The following is a 21,767-nucleotide window of genomic DNA, read 5'->3' as shown; positions in this document are numbered from 1 at the left end:
AGGCTGGGAGATGTGAGGCAGCACTGGTGATCACTAGCAATGTTGAGCAGGGAAGTAATATAGCAAATCTCTCCAAGCTAAACCACCCATCTTAAAGGGATGCTCCTTAAGAGATGGGTTGCTAAAAAGGAGGTGAAACAACAGAGTGGTCTAAGGGGAGGTGGGTAAAATATTTCATCCTGGTGAGAATTTCATTTAGATCAGGAAGAAAACAACACAATAGCTTCAGGAAGTCCCTGAAACTGACAAAATTCATTAGGTCCTTCCCTCTCCCAAGCATATATGCGCTGGAAGGACTGCTGAGAGACAGTCTCACCAAGCATATATGCGCTGGAAGGAATGCTGAGAGACAGTCTCAGATAAGCAGCTGGGCCAACCAGAAGAGGCTCAGACCACCTAAGGTGCCTGGAACAGAGTCCCTCCTACCTGTTACGCTGCTTTCAGGTTGTGTAATGCTCTCCAGCTTTTCCTAAGCTGTCTTCAGGCTTCCTAAGCTGTCACTCATGGTGGTGTGGGCCTTTGGGGATGCAACTGTCTTTGAATCATTTTTTGCTCTTGAAGTACCCTCTCATCCATATTTCTGTAATTCAACGTGGCTCATCATGTTGAACTTTGGTGGTATCTGTACTTTGGTCTGGTGTCAGTTCTTCATCGGGGGTGAGTAGACGTTTCTTCACATCTTCCCAGGGATAGAGTCACACAACAGGATGCAAGCTGGGAGCATCTACCAGGGGATCTGAGTGTTTATCTGGGAATGATGGAAATTACGCATATATGGAGTCAGGATCACGCACATGCCAAGGAAGACAGAGCAGAGGAGAGGAGATGAGCAGCAAATTAAGCATCGAAACTCAAGGGAGATGGCTCAGCTCTAGAGAGAATGAAGTATGAATCTTCCTTTGAGGCAGGAAGGAGAGTGGGATGGAAAAAGACATGATTAAATTCAGTGATGGGAGGCAAAGAGATTGAGAAAGAAGGTTTAGAGCAAGCAGCCTGCTCATTTGTGCCTACAGGGGCTCTGTTACTGCTGCAGTGTGACACAAAGGGAAAGTGAGAAAAAGCAAGCCAGAGAATCAGGGTGTGAAAACAAAAAAAACAAAACAAAACAAAACAAACAAACAAACAAAACCAACCACCACATTGGGTAGTAAACAGAACAAGGCACTGAGGAGACAAAGAAGTCAGATAGCAGTTTAAATTCATTGTGTCTTAGAGGCTTGTAGGGGTGAGGGTACAGAGTAGGGCAGGCTGTATACTTAGTGAGATGACCTACCTGCAAGGAAGGACACCATGAAGTGTTGTTCTACAGATGGTGGCATCTGGCTCCTCTGTTGGTTTCACACATGATGAAACTGGATTAGAGCAGCCACGGGTGCTTCTCAAGACTACGGCGGCATCACCAGGATTTGAACTCGGATCCCCCAGCCCCCAGCCCTCGGCTTCTGCTTCACCTGCCTGGGATGAGAGTAAGTAAAAAGGTTTGACATAAAGGTGGCCATAATAGGGTTTCTTCTCCACCTGGCGGTGATGGCGCATGCCTTTAATCCCAGCATTTGAGAGGCAGAGGCAGGTGGATCGCTGTGAGTTCGAGGCCAGCACGGTCTACAAAGAGAGTTCCAGGACAGCCAGAGCTACACAGAGAAACCCTGTCTCAAAAGACAAAAAACAAACAAACAAACAAACAAAAAACAACAAACAAAAACAAAAAACAGGTAAAGAGGATGACAGAAGTGGAGGAGGGATGGACCCATAGGCAGAATCATCGCAAGAGCTTCAAATATTAAAAAGATAATTCCAAGAAAACACCAACTCAAAATTATGCCATAGGACTAAATAATGGTACCTTGGAAAAGAAAAGCCACATGGAAGAGACCAGGCCTGTCTACTTGCAGAACATCATCTGCAAGAGGGGTGGGTCTTGCCTGAGCCACCTGAGGAAACAGGAGTAAGTTCAAGACAGTGATGTCTGTGGGGATGGTTCAAGGAAATGAATTTTTTTTTATATAGTGAGTTTCCTGTCGCTAAAGCATTTCAAGTGTAGGCTGGACAATGATTTGTCAAGGCTGCTACCATATGAACCCAAGTCACAGTTTCCCCTGGACCAGCTTTCCCCAGATTGTAATACAAGGCTTCAAGGGATGGGTGGGCGTAGAGTGACATCTGTGGTTTACATGCATGGAGTTGGCATATTTTGGAGGGAAACAAAATATGTACACCATTATAATTACAATTTATTATGACTTTTCATGGTATACAATTCATTATGAATGTCATCAAAGTTTAAGAATCTTTGGCATCAAAAGCCGGGCGTGGTGGCTCACGCCTTTAATCCCAGCACTCGGGAGGCAGAGGCAGGCGGATTGCTGTGAGTTCGAGGCCAGCCTGGTCTACAAAGTGAGTCCAGGATGGCCAAGGCTACACAGAGAAACCCTGTCTCGAAAAAACCAAAAAAAAAAAAAAAAAAAAAAAAAAAAGAATCTTTGGCATCAAAGTGTAGATACTCAAAATAAACTTATCATGTGGTATTTTGTTTTGTGCATTTTGATGAGATGGGCTTGTAGGGGTGAGGGTACAGAGTATGTATCCCAGGCTGGTCTCGAATTCACAGCAATCCCCCTGTCTCAACTTCCTAAGTGTTACAGTTTTTAAGGCTTTTTGGGTTCTGTTTGTTTGTTTGTTTGTTTGTTTGTAAGAGTGCAAGCCATCTTTTTGCTCAGAAAGTCTAGGAACCACTAACTTTCTCCAGTCCTTGGGCAACATGTGTTTTCATGGCTCTAGGAGCTCTGAGGGTCAGAGCTGGTGTGGGGGAGGTGGGTGGAGAGGGAACCCAAACTCCAGCAGTTGGTGAGCATATGCCCACAACTTCTGTCTCTCTAGCAGAAACACGGCATAGAAGTTCTCCGAGCTGCCACATGCAGAGCAGAGTAACCAGCTGTAACCCATCAGAGTCACGCCTGGAGACCCATCGTTTCCCAGTTCCATAAACTGACATATCTGTGGTGTCTAATAGCAAGGGTAGGATTTTGTCACTGTATATATTTTAAGCAGCCATCCAGTTTTTGTCATTTCAAATATCTAAATATCATTTACACACACACACACACACACACACACACACACACACACACACACACACACACACTTTAGTTTTAGCTATCTGGCCCATCTTCTTTGCAACTCATTTACTAACAAATTCTTTTATGAAAAAGGAAGCATATTTTTGTATTTTCATCACTGTCACTGGAGCACAAGAGCAGGGACTGGAGTGTAAAACACAAGATTAACTTTAGCAAGAAGCCCGTTTGCAGAGGAAGACTGGGAGCATTGCCTGCCTGGACTCCATCTAGTGAGCAGAGCATGTGCCATACAAATAGGAGAAGGCTAGGCCTTTAATACCAGCAAAATCCAGAGATGGAGGCAGGCAGACTCAGTCATTTCAGGGCTATCCTGGTCTACAGAGCATGATCCAGGCCACCCAGACCTACACAGTAAGACCATGTCTCAAAAAACTAAAAACAACAAGAACAAAAAACAAACAGGAGAGGCTGTGTAGATAGACTCTAAAGGGATGTAAGCCTTGTGGCCCGACACTTGGCCTTTCCCCCTCACCTCACTAGCCTATTCATAGTCTCAGGAACATTTTTCTTTCTTAATAAACCATCTCCACTTCCGTTTCTAACCATGTGCCCCTGATGTAATTCTCTGTCATGGAACACAAGATCTTGGAATAAGGGGCAGAACTCAGTCTGCAGCAGGTTTTCCCTTCTTCTTTCTCACCGTTGCATATCCTGCTCAAAGCCTAAGTCTGTTTTCTCTCTCAGAAACCCTCCTGCTATATAGCTGCTTATGACCACCATGAACATGTTTGCTTTCGCAGACCCGACCTCAAAAGCCTTTCTCTCTCCCCTTTTCCATCTCCTCCTCTTGACAGATGCGGAGATTTATAGCCTGCCTGGCCTGATGTTTTTTTTTTTGTTTTTGTTTTTTTAACTAATAAAATTGTCCCGGAGCATCTTCCTGAGTCCATTTTTCCCCCCAAAATTCCTTTATTAATGACACAAAGAAACCCAGGTTTTCTAGGATCGTTACCATCAAAAACATTTATACGCAAGTAAAGCAGGTGGTTCCCCCCCTCCCAAGATCTATTGTTTTTTGTTTACTATTATGGTACAGTGACATGGTGACACACACATTTTGGGTTCCGTCTGTGGTTCCTGTCTCATAACTCTGACCTACTTAGTCGAACATTATGTCACAAGACTTTCCTCATCCCAGAAGGTCCTGGAGAGAGGATTGCTGCACAGAGAGGACACTCAGTCTGTGAACAGTCAAGAGGACAGATACCAGGCCGTGGGATACAGAGAAGTCCCTGGAGGGTGAAGAAGGATGGAGATTGCACCTTCTTCCTCCTCTTCTTCTGTGTCTCTGTCTGTACTTGATAAAGTACTCAATAACAAACCAGCAATGTGTTTCCCTGGGTTCTGTGAGTATCTCAAGAAGTTAATAACTCAAGGGAAGAGTTGAGTTGCAGGTAGCCCCGTTACAACCAGGGGGATAGTGTTAGCACTGACTACTGGGGAAGGTGCAGCTGTCACTGGCTGCACAATTGCATGTTTGGTGCTGGGAAGGGCTGGTCATATTTTCTGAGGTCAAAGGAGCCTTCCTTGTTGATGGTTGTGTGAGAGAGAGAGAAAAAACAAGGCAGTCCCTTATATATCTCCTAATACACCCTGTGGGAGAAATGAGATGAAAAAAAAAATTGCCTTTGGTTTTGTTTTTTCGAGACAGTCTCTCTGTGTTAGCCTTTACTGTCCTGGACTCACTTTGTAGACCAGGCTGGCCTCGAACTCGATCTGCCTGCCTCTGCCTCCCGAGTGCTGGGATAAAAGGCGTGCGCCACCACACCTGGCTGAAATGATTTTTTTTAAAAATCCATGTTTCCTCTCTACAAACATTCCAGTCTCCATTGTTCAAAAACTGGCAGGATCTGCTCCCCCACGGAATACCAAGGAGCAGACACCATTTTTCTTCTGGGCTTGAAACTTCCTCCTTCAGCGGCTTTTTGTTCTTGTGGATCGACCACCCCCACCCACACTCTGCGCTTTTTCAAGCTATTCCTCAAGCCGTAGCAGGGGGTTCCCATGTAGCGCCATCTTTGATCATATCATCTTGTGATGATTAAAAAAAAAAAAGAGCATGAGCATCGTAAACACCATGACATTACCAAGCCACTGATCCTAAGTCACCCACCTCTGCACACTTCTTACTCCCAGAAGAAAATAACCCACTGTCTGCCGACACCACACAGTGAGCTGGGTTCTCTGAGGCGAGCAGACATCTGTATTTCTGGTTGTGCTTGGTTTTCATCGGCTTCATGTGAAGGGGATATCTTTTGTCATGGGTTTCCTCCAATAATGTATAATAATATATAAAAATCAAGAGATTCCTCGGCATGAATGTCCGTGTGAGCCTATTAGAGCTTCACTGAGGTCCAAATCCAGAAGGCCACTGTTGAGTTCTCTTCTGAATGGCTGAGCTATCCGTTTATCTCTAAGTATACTTACAGTTCCTGAGGGGTGTCTGGAGTTTGATTATGGACTCTCTGGCTGTTATCTTTCTGGTGCATCCATACCACCTCCAACAGTGGTGTAAAAAGTCCTGGACGGTGAATACCTTCTGTGGTGGGTGAAACTTTGCTTTCTCTCACATTGAAATAAGAATTGCGTGACTTGTTCAATCCACTCAATAAACCCCTGCTTCATTTCAAAAGAGCTAAACTGTCTAACCCCGAGTAATATACAAGGCTAAGACTTTTTTTTTTATAATAACTAATGACAAAAGATGGAAAATTTGCCTCCTCGCACACTCGTTCTAGAAGGGAGCTCCGAGGGCCTTAGGCATCTGTCTCTCAGTGTGTGGACTATAAACCAGAGGCATTGGCTAAGCTACTGGGATCTTAGAAGCAGCAACAAGGAGGGCCCCAGTTCTACCTACTGAGTCCGAATCTGCATGACAAAGGGAGAGAACCAACACGCTAGAGTTCCCTAGCCTTCTCTTTGCACCACCCCTGAGGGGGCACTGGTTCCTCTGACTCCAGAGAGGGAGCTTACCAGCTACAAGCCTAGTACATCTGGAGATGAGCTACAGCCTAGTGCATCTGGAGACAAATGCAGATAGATGGTGACAACTTCTGAGAAGAAAAATATGATTGACAAGTGCCTTTTTTTTTTTTTTCGAGACAGGGTTTCTCTTGTAGTCCCGGATGCCCTGGACTTGCCTGTAGACCAGGCTGGCCTCGAACTCACAAAGATCCACCTCCCTCTGCTTCCTGAGTGCTGGGATTAAAGTTGTGTGCCACCAGCACTGCATATTTTATCCCAGCCCGAGTCGCCATGGTTCTGTCTTATGGGCGGGGGGGGGGGGGGGTGTCTACTTTACAAAAAGTATTCTGTTGGGTAATATTTCTCAAACTGTGGGTTTCTTAAGGCCTGGTGGCACTCTTTTTTTCTGGCAATATTGTACTTTAATCTCGATGACCTCTGAGTACATCCAAAGCAGTGCGTGTACTTCAACGAGGGTGCTATAGGAACAAAAACTTCAATTTGAACAGACGAAATGCTGAGAAGATAGTTCGCTAATCCACATTCAAAGGAATCTCCTGCCATGCTCTCGTAAGCAGATGCCACCCAGTGTGCACCAACTTGCAAAAAACCCATACAGCAAAGTGCTTTTTTCTCTGCTATAGTCAACCAGTAGTCGGCTATCCCTTTAAGGTACCATCCAAATGCCCTGCGATACTAATGCCATTGCCTGTGCAGACTGGTTTTACTGCATTGTAAGAAGTGAAATGTTCTGTGAGTTCAAGGCCAGCCTGGTCTACAAAGGAACTCTAGGACAGCTAAGGCTAACACAGAGAAACCCTGTCTTGAGAAAAACAAAACGAAGAAGAAAAAGAAGAAGAAGAGGAGGAGGAGGAGGAGGAAGAGGAGAAGGAAGAAGAAGAGGAAGAGGAGGAGGAGGAAGAGGAGGAGGAGGAGGAGGAGGAGGAAGGAGAAGAAGAAGCAGCGAAATGTTGCTGAGATGGAAAACAGCCTTTAAAATCTTAATCGTTGGGAACCAGCAGTTCGCAGCCTTCCTAATGCGGCCACCCTTTAATACAGTTCCTCGTGTTGTGGTGACCCCCAACCATAAAACTAATTTCGTTGTTATATCATAACTGTAGTTTTGCTACTATTATGAATTGTAATGCAAATTGCCGATATGCAGGATATCTGAGATGTGACCTCTCTGGGTTAGTGACCTACAGGCTGAGGACCACTGTCTTGAAAATTATGCTTAGGTGAATGAGTATTAGAGACACTGAAATCACATTAGCACAACTGAGTCAGAAAAAAAGGAATAAGAAAACCAGACATTAGACGGCTTTTGAAATTTAGTTTCAATGAAATTATCCTTCTCTATCACATTAAAATAGCCAATTTGAATATTTTGGTTTTATAGCTTTATTTTTATTTCATTTTTTTCAGCTTTATAACTATGTAATAACTATAAGCATGAGTTTATGTCTTATTTTATGACTTTATATGTTAAGTAATAATAAAATAATTCAGTAATAAATGTTTATGACCATTATTTCTCTTAAAAGAAAAGGTCCATTAAAAATGTTTTTTTTTTTTTTTTTTTTTTTTTTTTTAGTTAGGGATTTAGCTTAGTGTTATAGAGAGCTTGTCTAGCAAGCGCAAGGCCCTGGGTTCAGTCCTCAGCTTAAAAAAAAAAAAAAAAAAAAAAGCGGGAGGCGTACACCACCAAAAAAAAATTTTTTTTAAGCCATAAAGGATTTTAATGATTTTCATTTTTCACTAGTTCTCATTATGTAAAGTTAAGTGTTCTAATAAAAATAGTGAATGAGAGCCGGGCGTGGTGGCGCACGCCTTTAATCCCAGCACTCGGGAGGCAGAGGCAGGTGGATCACTGTGAGTTCGAGGCCAGAGAGGTCTACAAAGGGAGCCCAGGATGGCCAAGGCTACACAGAGAAACCCTGTCTCGAAAAACCAAAAAAAAAAAGTGAATGAAACTGGAAAAAAGAAAATGACAACAGGGTGTGGCGGCACGTGCCTATAATCTCAGCACCCAGGAGGCAGAGGCAGGCGGATCACTGTGAGTTCGAGGCCAGAGTGGTCTACAAAGTAAGTCCAGGATAGTCAGGGCTACAGAAAAACCCTGTTTTGAAAAAAAAAAAAAAAAAAAAAAAAAAGCACGGACTGTGAAGAAACTTGGCCTTCTCTCAAATAGTAAAGTGTAATGAGTTCAATGACATTGTTAAGAATAAGGAAAACAAGTTATAAAATGAAAGCAGTGTCCAGTATTTAAAGTTGAGAAACATCCCCTTAAGGGGGCTGCTCATCTGACCCCTCCCACTCGGGAACGTAGCACTGAGAGTGACAAGTTAGGTTGGTTTTTACCAAATTTGTGTGTCTACCTCCAGTCTTGCTTGAAGAAAGTATTTAATGCTGTGTCTTAGTAAGACAACAAATTGCAGAGCTGGAGAGATGGCTCAGAGTTTAAAAGCACTGACTGCTCTTCCAAAGGTCCTGAGTTCAATTCCCAGCAGCCACATGGTGGCTCACAACCATCTGTAATGTGATCTGACACCCTCTTCTGGTCTGCAGGTGTACATGCAGGCAAAGCACTATATACATAATAAATAAATAAATAAATAATAAATAAATAATAAATCTAAATCTAAAAAAAAAAAAAAGACAACAAATTGCATTGGCTAAAACATGTGAACTCACACCACAAAATAAGAACTCAGCTCTTAATAAGCTCAAAATAAGAACTTAGCTCATTTATATTCTGTCTCCTTCCAAAAAGGATTTGAGTAGTTTTAAATTATACAGAAACATTGCAGGATGAAAAAAAAAAAAAAAAAAAAAAAGTCAAACATGGAAGAGGTAAGGCTAAGGAAGCTACAGGAGTCCGAGAGGGCCCAAGTGAGGCTGGACACAGATATCCACCCTGAAGTCCTCCTGGCCCTTGCGAACCTTGCTGGTCCTACTCGTCCATATATCCCTCGAATCTTCTAGAGCCTGACAAATTGCCCATATTCAAAAAAAGGAACGAATGAAATTATTCACAAAAATGGATCACAGCGGGAAGAAGGGAGATTACAATTCACAAAGCAACACGGAGATAGGTGAGAGTAAACACGCTGCTTCATCTCAAGTTCTTTCTCATGAGAGAACGCTACAAGTTTACGTTTTCTCTGATAGTTCAGGTGTAAGCATATTTCACATCTCCAGTGCAAACAGCTGAAAATAAAACCATCAATATTTATATCTCTTTTAAGGAGAGATCAATACTGAGTTTAAATTACTCCCCAAATGTACCTTTTAATAGCTAACAACACAAGAAAAAATAATTACACTTCCTCCGATATTCCATTATTCACCCTGAAATCTGAGGAGCCTTGTAATTCAACTGAAGAAGATTGCAAACACCTTGCACCTAATTTGGGCACAGTCCTGGTTAGTGTTCACTGACAACTTGACACAATCTAAGTCCCCCAGGAAGAGAGAGCCTCAGCTGAAGAGTTGTGTAAATCAGACTGTCCTGTGGGCAAATCTGTGGGGCAAATTTTCTAAGACTGTTAGTTGATATAGGACCACTGTGGATGGTCCCACCCTGAGGCAGGCTGTCCTGGGTTGTATCAGAAAGATACCTGAGCAAGCCCGAGAACAAGCCTGAGTGAGCAGTGTTCGCCCATGACTTCTGCTTTAGTTCTTGCCTTAAGTTCTTGTTCTGACCTCTCTTAGTGATGGAGTGTGACCTGTGTCCTGGTCTGAATGAGAATTGCTCCTATAGGTTCATATGTTTGAATGCTTGGTCCCCAGTCGGTGGAACTGTTTGGGAAGGATTAGGAGGTGTGGCTTTGTTGGAAGAGGTGTGTCACTGGGGATATCTTTGGGGTTTCAAAAGATGTGTGATATTCTTGTTGTGCCTGCTTTGCCTCCAGATTTTGGATCTGGATCAAGGTGTGAGCCCTCAGTTTTTTCTGCCACCATGTCTTTGCTCTGTCTTCATGGACCCTTAAGTCTTTGAAACCCTAAGTCCAATTAAAGAATTTATTGTATAAGTTGCCTTGGTCATGTTATTTTGTCTGAGCAATAAAAAGGTGACTAAGATACACAACACGAGAGCAAACTGGGACAGCGCCGTTGTCAGGTATGTGCCTATTGGTATGAATTCATCTTGAAGGCAATGGATGGGCCATGGATTACATAGATGAAACCTATTTCCTTCCCCCATGTGATAAGCATAGGTTCCCTACCACACAACCCTAACTTCACAGCCTTTAGTCCCGTCTATCTCTCCCCGCAATGTGGATAGCACCAACCCACTCCTAGGATAATTTTCTATGCCACCAGTAATCAGTTGTTCAGAGAGTAACACAGCAAAATGCTTACAGAGCACGTGCAAAAACCTCTCCATCCCTCCATGAGGCTTATCAGGGGCTGTCAATCATAATAGTTGGCCAAGAGTTATCAGGGGATAACAACAAGGTAATAGAAGGATTGGTATATGGATACTTGAGGAAAAGCTTTACTTCTGTGTGTGAGCTGCTCGTTTGGCTTGGGATGGCTGGAAATCATCTGCCTGTGGTGGTTAATTTTATGTGCCAGGTTGCCTAGACCATGATGCCCAGATAGGTGAGTGAATATTATTCTTAGTATTTTAATGAGATTAATAATTAGGTTCAGTGAGGCAGATTACTTTCCATGATGGGACAGAGAGCTCACCCAACCGGGAAAAGGTCTGTATAGAAGAAAGACTGACTGTTCTCAAGTGATAGGGAATTCTCTAGCCTGGTGGCCTTTGCACTCTAAGTGCTTTCTCCTGGCTTTCCAGTCTAGTGGCTCACCATTCACAGTTTGAATCTAATATTCTCTATAATCCTCAGGAGACAATTTCTTAAAATATGTCAGGTAAATGTATGCATACAAATACATGCATTGCCTTAGTTAGGGTCATATTACTGTCATGAAACACTATGACCAAAGCAATTTGGGGAGGAAAGGGTTTCTTTGACTTATGGGTTCACATCACTCTAACTCACCCAAGGGAATCAGGGCAGTGTTGTTTTAATTGAAAATCCCAGATTGTTCTATTTTACCAGTAAAGACTCAGGAGCCAGATGCTATGGTGGCTAGCTCTCTGGTAGCTCAGAGAGGCAGAGAAAGCACCCAGCTGAACTTCCTACTCAGCTCACATCCCAATGGAGAAAGCCCAAAGGCTCACTAAGTCAGCTGACAGCCCAGGAAGAAAAGGCCAAAAAATCCAAGGCCAAATGCTTGCTAGTTCATCGCCCAAAAAGCCAAAGGCCAAGGAGCTGAGGAGCTCAAGAGCTAGAGAGCTAAGAGCCAAAGAGCTACAAACTAAAGAGCGAAAGCTAAAATCTCAAAGAGCTAACAATGCCAAAGAGCCCTTCTACTTCTACACACTGTCTTAAATACCCCTCAACTCAAAGTTCCTCCTACTCTTTCCTCCCTGTCAGCTGGTTTCTTGCTCTGCCTCTTGACCTGGGGTTAACTTTATTAAATCCTATATACAGATAGCTCTTGGACTAAAGGTGTGTGTAAGGCTTGTTGAACCACACCCTAGCCACCTGTTTACAATAAACAGAAAGCTCTTGGGTTAAAGGGTGTGTGTTAGGGCTCAACCATGCCAAACAATTATAGTTCACAATCTCAGGGATCACACTGGAATCAAATATCCTGCAACAGAAGAGGAGCTCAAACAGGGAAGGAAGCTGGAGGCAGGAGCTGATGCAGAAGCCATGGAGGGGTGCTTCTCACTGGCTTCCTTGTCATGGCTTGCTCAACCTGCTTTATTATAGCACCCAGGACCACCATCCCAGGTATGGCACCACCCATAGTGGGCTGGGCACTCCCTCATCAACCACTAATTAAGAAAATGCCCTACAGCTGGATCTTACGGAGGCATTTTCTCAATTGAAGCTCTCTTCCAGTGACTGTAGCTTGTGTCAAGTTGACATAAATCTAGGTGGCATGTTCATATATACATACACATACATACATACATACATACATACATACATACATACATACATTCAAGTTTCTCTGGACTCTGACCAACATACCATCTTTCCCATCTCTTAAATTTAGTTACAAAGATGGGGCCAACTCAGAAAAAAAGGACAGACAAATACATGAGCTGACAGGAAAGGAAAAGCAGATAAAATTATATTTCCTATCTATTTCAGAATCTTTTTGCTTAAACTTGGGTTTCTATTACCTGAAAGTAGTCTCACTACAGATTCAGTGACAAAAAGTATCTGAACTGAGCATATTAATTTATAACAAATGCCACACAGCAATTTCCATGTAAAAAATGAACCCAAAAGCCTGGTGTAGTGGTGCACGCCTGTGATTCCAGCACTCAGGGAGGCAGAGGCAGGAGGATCTCTGTGAGTATGAGGCTAGCCTGGTCTACAAAGTGAGTCCTGGACAGATAAAGCTACACAGAGAAACCCTGTCTCAAACAAACAAACAAACAAACAAATAAACAAACAAACAAGAGTCCACTATAGTGGGTCTTGTCTACATGTGACTTATAATAACATTTTGTTACATGGCACCACATTCTAAACATTCAAAAGGAATAGTCCTGCTGGCTGTATTCGACCCTGGAGTTTACCTGGGAGTGGCTTCGTTCTGTAGGAAGTGACGCTGTCAAGTCTACTAGCTACGCATATTACTGAGTAACCAGAACGCCGAAGCCCGTTACCCTCTCATTCCTCCAGCATCGCCAGCTACAACGTCAGTTCCCAAAAGCTTTCCAAAGTTACAATAAAAAGCTCAGGATCTAGTTCACATTGTGGGTTATGGGGTGAAGAGTAATTATTTTCCCTTAATTATTTAGCTCCTTGTTTAGTGGTACAATGAGAGCTTGCTTTTCCCTGCGGTGTGGTTGACTTGACATTAGAATGGATCTGCCTTCCCCATTGTTGCTTGACCTGTAATCTGAACAAACTGCCAGCTCAATATTCTAACCACTGGTGTGCAGTAACGATGCAGACACTCTTGACATTGGTCAGTTTTGCAGCAGCATTTGCCTTAGAGAGAGCTTGGCTTTCCCATAGGATGAAGAAAAAAAAAATAAGATAAAAGGCTTCAAATTGCTTATGACTATTATTTAGAAGCAAATCTTCAAAGACAGTGAAGCAAAGGTACCAGAAGTATTCTGTTTTCCTATGGGGAAGGGGAAAGAGAGATGCATCATATGGTTATATTCAATGAGAACAGAGCTAAACTTTGGAAAGTGTCTTTATTCCAACGTAATATTTCTTGTTTCACACACATTAGAATGCAATTACTTCAGACTTATTTAGTCTGCTATAAAAGAAATTAATTTTACCAAAACACAACACATGAGTGGGTAAATAAAGTGTCTTGCCAGCCCTCCTGCATTGTAAACATTTGAAGTCCAATATTCAGCTGTCAGATAGTATTTTCCACATTGCGACGTATTGTTCCATAACAAAACTTTATGAGACGTCTAGGGGTAATAGCTTTAATACCAAGCCTCTAAGATTCATCTTGGATTTTTAAAATCTGAATTACACAGGCACATTTTTGTTTCCAATCTGAAATCCACACAGCCCTAGTTTTCTACAAGAGTATGCATAGAGGCATTTGGGAAATATGTATCTGTACAGACAATACAACAGGAGCTGGGAGCAGAAAATGGTCACACCACTTGAAGTTATTACAGCCTGTGTTGTAGGAAAACCATCACCATTTCATTCCTAGCTAGCCTCTCTAACTCTCTCATTGGCCAGATGGTTTAGTTCTTCATTGCATAAAGTCCCTCTCCCAATTAGAACACTAGTGGTTTCTAGCAACAATGGTCCATATAACTTAGTGTCCTTTTAACCCCAACTTATTAAGGATTAAGTGTATGCCAGACACAGGCAACTTGGCCACTGGCAGTTTTCTTACTTCATTGCCGAGTGATTGATAGCTTTGGCTCTTCATGAATTAAACCAGTGTGCCTAAGATGTCAAGATGCACATTGTCATGAGCTTTTCAGTTCTAACTCAAAGACTAAGCAATTTTGTATTATGAGAACAGGGTGACAGCATCTCATAGCTAGAGGAACTGCAATTGGACCAGAAACATCATCAACATCTGAATTCCATCTTGAGGCAGATAGTTTGCATGCAGCCCACAAAGGAATCAATAAAATAACATCCAAGATTCATTACCGCAGAGAGCTTCCTGCCTAGATTAGACTGGTGACAATGAAAGAGTCAATGGGTCACATTTAAGAATTCTGCTAACTCAGCAGCGAGGACTCTTTCAAACCATCATGGGTGGCCAAGTGATTGCTGTGTCAAAGCCAGCAACGTGGAGTGGCCCTGCATAACAGAGAGGAGAGACAGAAAAACTGAACTAAAGGAAGTCCTCAGGAGCCAGAAGATAATCCTTGTTGTTTAATTAAACTATAAGACCTCTCAGAGACCTGACTATCTTGGTGATACATCTTATTTTTCAGGTACCCTTTGTATGATACCTGGACTCTTCTCCACAAAGTCCCCAGGCATCCAGATGGTATGTCTTTTCTACCCTAAGGGAAATTACCCAGCGTTCTACAGACACTCTCACCAGTCCCTTCCCAGACCTCCAAGGGTGGTGGGCACACGACATTTTTGTTCCCCTCCTATTTCAGAGGATTTCTTTCTGTGCCCCTTTGCCAAGGGCATCAAGAGCTAAGCTTTTAAAGGTCATTTGGTCATCATGGGTCTGTACTTTGTCTGGATAATTTTGGAGAAGAAGAAAACCAATGGTGTCACAGGCAAAACTTTGGTTTGATGTTATCAGCATGGCTGCAGGCTCTGAATCCGGAATGGCGGGCTGCCATGACCGGCAGAGCCTGAGAATTCTTTCCATATTCTAGGAACTATTGGCTATGGAAGAGGATTTCTGATCTTTTTAGTGCTTCAACCTTGTTCATGGGTGGTTGGAGACAATGTTAGGCCAGCTAAGGAGACGAAGAAGGAGCCATAGAGCCAACTGTCTGCTTTCTTTTCTCCTCTGAATTGAAATACACTCTTCTCTATGGGTTCATCCTAGTTTTCCCTCTTAAACACTCTGACCTAAAGCACCTTGGAGGAGGGGAGGGTTTGCCCCATCTTAGAGGTTACAGCCGGTCACTGAGGAAAACCAAGGCAAGAACTCATGGGAGGACTGAAGCAGAGACCATAGAGGGATGTGCTCCTGGCTTCATCAGCATCAGCCTGCTTTCTTATAGAACTTAGGACCACCTGCCCACAGGTGGTACCACACACAGTGAGCTGGGCCTACTACACCAATAGTTAATCAAGAAAATGCCCCCACAGACTTGCCTTTGGGCTGAGTAGGCAACTCCTCAGGTGGGGTTCCCTCTCCTAGTTTGTAACAAACTGACAAGAATCCTGAAGCAAAATACTCCTCTGTGGATTGCTCTGTGCCCTTCCCTTTAGCCCATCCTCACAGAATGAGGTATAAATGAAGAAGGCAGCCTGTTAGCTACTAAAAGACTCAGCTATCCCAAGTAATAGTTCCCGTGGGTGTGTCCCAGTATTTCCATACTTTAACTATCAAAATGAACCTTTTGGAAGAGAGGAAGACAAAATTCTTGAGAGAGAGAGAGCGAGCGAGCAAGAGAGAGAGAGAGAGAGAAAGAGAGAGAGTGTGTGTGCTCACACACACACACACACACACGTGTGCCCATATGTAAACATGTGAAAGCCTCAATGTGAAGTTCAAACATGTGACCCAGAAGTGAAATAATTCACTCATGCATTATCCAGTGACCCTTTACCAGGGTTAGTAAATCTCTCATAAAGGACTGCGGTGTTCCTGGCTGAGAGGTGAACCTACTGCATCATCCATCAGCCAATCAGTAAATAGCCAATGAAAATGGGATGCATATATATACAGCAGACTGCTATTCAGCTTTAAATAGATAGATGTCTACCATTTACAGCAACATGGATGAATCTGGAAGACATTACGTGATGTGAATAAAGCAGGCACTGGGAGAAAAGCACTATGCTTATGATCTCATTTAGCTGTAGAGTCTAATAAAGTTGAATTTATGGAAGTATAGGTTAGACAGTGCTCGCCAAAACCCAGAATAGTAGCGGGTGGGGAGGGATGGAAGAGGGGGTGTTGTTGATCAACATGTAAGTCACAGATAGGAGGAATTGGCAATGCACCCCTTGGGCCACATAATGGAGAGTGGATTTCAAGGGTCTCATCATAAAAAATGTGGTAGCTCAGGGACAAGGGGTGCTGCTCAGTTTCACTTAAACCATCCACGCTGCAAACATGAATCAACATCACACTCCCTACAAGTGTACAGGTATAACTTGTTGGGAGGATGTCTCAGTGAGGAGGAGCACTTACTTGAGAGCATTAAGTTAGATCCCAGTATCCACATTAGAAAAAACAACAGCAACAAAAAAGCTGGGCGAAGCTGTGGGTACCAGTAACCTAGCATTGAGGGAAGATCACTGGTGAGCTCCTGGTTTAGAGAACGATTCTGTCTTAAGAGACTAAGGGACAGTGTGGTAGAGGAAGACATTCTATGTCTTTCTCAGGCCTTCACATGTTTACATGCGGGTACACGCACGCACGCAACGCGCGCACACACGCAAGTGCACATATACACACACACACACACACACACGCACCACCACCACCAATACCACCACCAAGACCGCTTAGCACACGTACATAAATTATTTTTGTTCTAATTCTATTTTATGACTTGGGGAAGTTTCACACAGCTGGGAAAGATCAGAACAATGGCAGTGTTGCATGAGAGGAAATTCAGAGCTCCTGTCAACCATGTGTTTTTAAAAGCAGAAAGTGAGATTCAATCCACTTTTCTTGTGTGTATGTATGAGTGTATGTGCAACCCTGTGTGTGTGTGTGTGTGTGTGTGTGTGTGTGTGTGTGTGTGTAAGCTAGAGGTCAACCTTAAATGTCATTCTTGAGAATCATCTTCATTTTTGTTTGTTTGTTTGTTTTTGAGGTAAGGCCTCTCATTGATTTGAGACTTGTAGAACAGGTTGACTAGCCATTGATTCTGACTAGCCAGGTCTGTCGTCTCTGGCTCTCCAGTGCTGGGGATATAAGTGTGTACCACCATGCCCTGACTTTTACATGTGTGTTGCAGAGTCCACCTGTGACCTCATGCATGCCAGGAAAATGCACTAAGCTGTCTCCCTAGATCCCCTCTATATTTAAGCAACCTGTACAGACATTTTAAGTTTGAGGTAGTGTGGACTCAGAACACAGGCCTATAATTCCTTGTGATAAACTCTTCTTATTTTATGATTTGGCAAGGTTTAGCATGGCTGGATGGGGGCAGGATCTTATATAAGCCCATACACAGAGACAGAGCAGACACAGTGGTGCGCACAGAGCTATAGACAGTAAGAAGGGTGAGAGACAATGACAGAGCCTACAATGGCTCCATTAAAACCCAGATTATTTTTATAACAGCAACAGACTGATGGAGCTAGAGACAGGAAGTCAGTAGCATGCATTCTCAAGATATAGCCCTGAGAAAGTGGGAAAGAAGACAGTATGTGGGAAAGAATATCAACACGGGGCCCGCTGAAAAAGTCAGACTCCATTTGGTGATCCATTTGGACGCCGGACAAAGAGATGCTAAAGGTACCTGAACAGGAACCAGAGTAGCCGAGGGCCAGTTTTCATTCCACATTTTGGTCCAGGATAGGCCCCATAGTTGTCATAGAGTCTTACGGTGAAAATGCTGGGTCCAAGTCAGAGACTGGTTGAACCTGGGTAAGATCCCACTCTGAATTTTGTTTTTGTCATTTGTCTTGCTGTGTAGCCCAGGCTTATCTTGAACCCACAATCCTCCTGCCTCAGCCCCACCCTCCACCCTCACCAGGTATTGAGATTACGAGTGTTTGCCATTGTCTTAGTTTAGGTTTCCATTGCTGTGCAGAGACACCATGACCAAGGCAACTCTTATAAGGAAAACATTTGATGGCGGGGGGGGGGGGGGGGGGGGCGGTGGCTTACAGGTCAGAGGTTCAGCCCGTTAGCATGGCAGGAAGCATGGCAGCATGCAGGCAGACATAGTGCTAGAGGAGCCAAGAGTTCTACATGTTGATCTGAAGGCACTACCACACCCGGCTTAGGCAGGAAACCTTTTAAAAAGTTGTTATCACAATAGCTAAACGCTTAACCAAAAAACAAACAAACAAAAAAACAAAGGCTGAGAAATGTATAGCAAAACACAAACATGGCCGGCTGGGTATGGTGGCATACACCTGTAATCCCAGCACTCAGGAGGCAGAGGCAGTTGGATTTCCATGAGTTCGAGGCCAGCCTGATCTACAAAGTAAGTCTAGGATAGCCAAGGCTACACAGAGAAACCCTGTCTCGAAAAACCAAGAAAGCCAAAACTGAAGCAAACAAACATACAAAAACTCACAAACATCAAGTGCTTAAATCTAGAAGCCTGTCCACAGCCAATGATGTCAAATGTATGCCCAGAAGGCCTAGCATATTTTCTCTATTGTGGCTTATTTTGTAACTAAAATGTTCTGAACTAAGTTACATCTTATCATTCAAGTTTGCTTTCTCAGTATTTCATTAACATCTGTACGGGCTTCCTGTCTCACTGGCTGTTGCTTTTAGCCAGCTTTGCCAGCTCCTCCCTTCCCTCAAGCCTCCGAGTGTTGGCCTTTCAGAGGTGGGGATGGAGATGGCCCATCCCATGACTTTAAACATGTATAATGTCTCCACACATCTTCTTCCAGCCTTCTTTCTTTTCCAAACATCCAGCTGTGTATTCTGTAGTCCAATAAGGATGGCAAGGAGGCCCTGCAGATGTGCTATGCTCTAACAAGCACTCTTGGTCCCATAGCCATTTCCGTCTCTTTTCCCAAACCCACTCCCAGTGTCCTCCTCCTCCACAAGTGGCCCCACCCTTCACCCACTTAGTATCATCCTGAAAGATCTTTCTTGAATGTTCTTTTTCCTCTCACATTCATATTCCCCTTGTCCTCAGATGGCCAGTTTTAACTTTAAATGATGTTTATTACCATGATGAGTTTCAACACTTCCATCTCAGCTCAAGTTCCTACCAGCTTTGAACTGCACTGGACTATTTAGGGTCTCAGAATACTGTAGATAGTTTAAAAAAAAATTATTTTTTTCTCTACACGTAGGCAGTCACCAGATACAGTCTGTTACCTCTGTTTCCCAACGCTTCCAGTGATGGGGTTTTTGTTTGTTTGTTTGTTTTTCTGGGAGAGTTTTAACCTTCATGACATTCGAGCTCAGCTCTGCCTGTGGTCTACACACCTCCACCTGGCAGGCCAGCTACTGAACTGCTGTCTTTTTGTTTTGTTTTTGTTTTGTTTTTTGAGACGGGGTTTCTCTGTGTAGCCTTGGCTGTCCTGGACTCATTTTGTAGACCAGGCTGCCCTCAAACTCACAGAGATCTGCCTGTCTCTGCTTCCCTGAGTGCTGGTAGTACGGGCGTGTGCCACCACACCAGGCTACACTACTCTTTTCAATGGACTCTTAATATTTTAAATGTGACAAGCTTAAGAAAAGGGACTGCCAATGAATTAGCGCTCTTCACTCAAAAGCAAGTAATGGAAACTAACACAGTAGTTGGTTATGATATGAATATTCTTTCCTGATGCTCACTGAAGTGACCTGATTTAACATAAATGTCTATGTTTATTAGCTGGACCTGCTTTATACAGAAGAAAGTCAGTTTGGTGGTTGATCTGTTCCCAGTGTCTGTCTCAGCCCCAATTGCCTTGCAGACATGTTCTAGGCTCCACCTGACCAATGGCTGCAGCAGAACAGAAAGGAGTATGTCTGGTGGACGGCTTCCCCTCACTTCCCAAAGCTGTCAGGTAGGAGTGGGCTTCCTAGACAGCAGAGAAAATTAAGCCTCAGGACCCTAACAGGCTTGCGTGGCTCTCCTTCATTCCTAGAGTCATTGGCCACTGATCCTCAGGAACAAGGGAGCAGAAGTGATGAACATCGGATTCAGTGGTCCGTGAGCACAAACGGAAATGACCTTCTGTGATCAGCATCAGGGAGGCAGATCAATTTTATTTGGGGTGAACAAGGCTTATATAGAACTTTGGGGAGTGGGTAGGGATATCCAGGGTGGGCAAAAGTCCTTGGCTGAAGGGCTAAGGTCCTGAGACACCTCATTTACATGGCGAGGCATTCCAGGAATCCCAGGTACTTGCTGAACAGGTTCTTAACACAAGAAAAGGGAGCTGGACCTGTAATTTCCCTAAGGACTACATGACGTTTCTCAGGTAGAGGGTGTGGGGACCAGGGTCCCCAGGCAGAGAAGAGGCAGCCTCTTCTGTTTTTGCACCCAGGTCAGGGCTTTCTGGTCATGGCGGATTGCAGTCTTAGCAGCAGGGTTTTCCCAACAGGCTTGCCCATTAAGAGTATCCAGGCACCGACTGGAAACCGGCTATTATGCACATGCCATCTGAAAACTCCCCTGGAGTCGAACGTGGTGAAAGTTTGTATGACGGGATCAATAACATGTTGTCACATCTGAAAGAACCCAACTCTTAAACTATTGATAATATAAAATGGCACAGCCATAGCCACTGGAAATGACAAGTCGCGAAGCCAGTACAACTATTTGACACAGTTCCAGCAAAGCTGAACCGAATGCTGAAATCGCTGTCATTCTCTTTCTCACTTTTGGGTTTTAGTCTAAAGATAGGGGGTCATACAGGGTACACCCCTGGAGGAATAAAACTCAGTTAAAAAAAAAAAGAAAGAAACGTTGACTAAAATAAACTTTTCCTACTTTATAGTGTAGATGATGAAACACATAGTAAAAGAAGTTAGGGATTAGTATTTGCTGTTCATAAAGGGACTGGGTCAGATATTTCCTATTGTCTGGAGTGCCTTCAAACTGTGAATGCTGCCAGCCTAAAACCAGGTTGTCAAATAATAAATGTGTTTACTTTGGAGGAGACAGTCTTTACATTAGAGTTACGGGGGATGATAATAAAAAAAATAAAATCTGCTCTGCTTGCATTTTCTAATTGTGAGTGAACTTGCAACCTTGGACATGTAATGAAAAATCAAACACATAATCCGTACTTCTCGGATAATCACCGGTCTGTCTTTGTTCTGTGAAACCTGCATAAATAACGCTGTGGTCTGATTGCTCGTCAGCGAGTGCTGCAGAAGCACCCTGATTGCTAGTCAGTCAGAGCTGTGAGATTCCCCTTAACTCCTTCCCTCCCCGCCGTGGAGTCCCCCCCCCACCCCCAGAAAAAAATAGTTTCCCAATAGCCACTATAGAGAAAAACTGAACTACTTATAATTATTATAGAAACTGATATGACCGAATCGTGACGGCATAAGGAAGCTAGCAGATGTGTAACCCTTTACCCCCCAAAGGAGGGGAAAGGACTGGCAAGAGGAGCTCCAAGCAGGGAAGCAATACAAATTATATTCTTCTGAGTGATTATCATAGCTAGGTTTTTTTTAAATTAAGAATTAACTTCATACATTTTAAAATATGATGTGATTTATTTTCTTGTTTTAAACAAGCATTCATTTTTGTACCTGACTTTGTATTTGGCATCTGGTGATTTGTTTGTCTTGAGACAGGGTCTCTTTATGTAGTCCCGGCTGTCCTGGACTTCACTATAG

This window comes from Acomys russatus, chromosome 18, assembly GCF_903995435.1.
Source record: "Acomys russatus chromosome 18, mAcoRus1.1, whole genome shotgun sequence".
In the NCBI taxonomy this organism is placed as follows: Eukaryota; Metazoa; Chordata; class Mammalia; order Rodentia; family Muridae; genus Acomys; species Acomys russatus.
Note: the sequence above shows the minus strand (reverse complement) of the source record.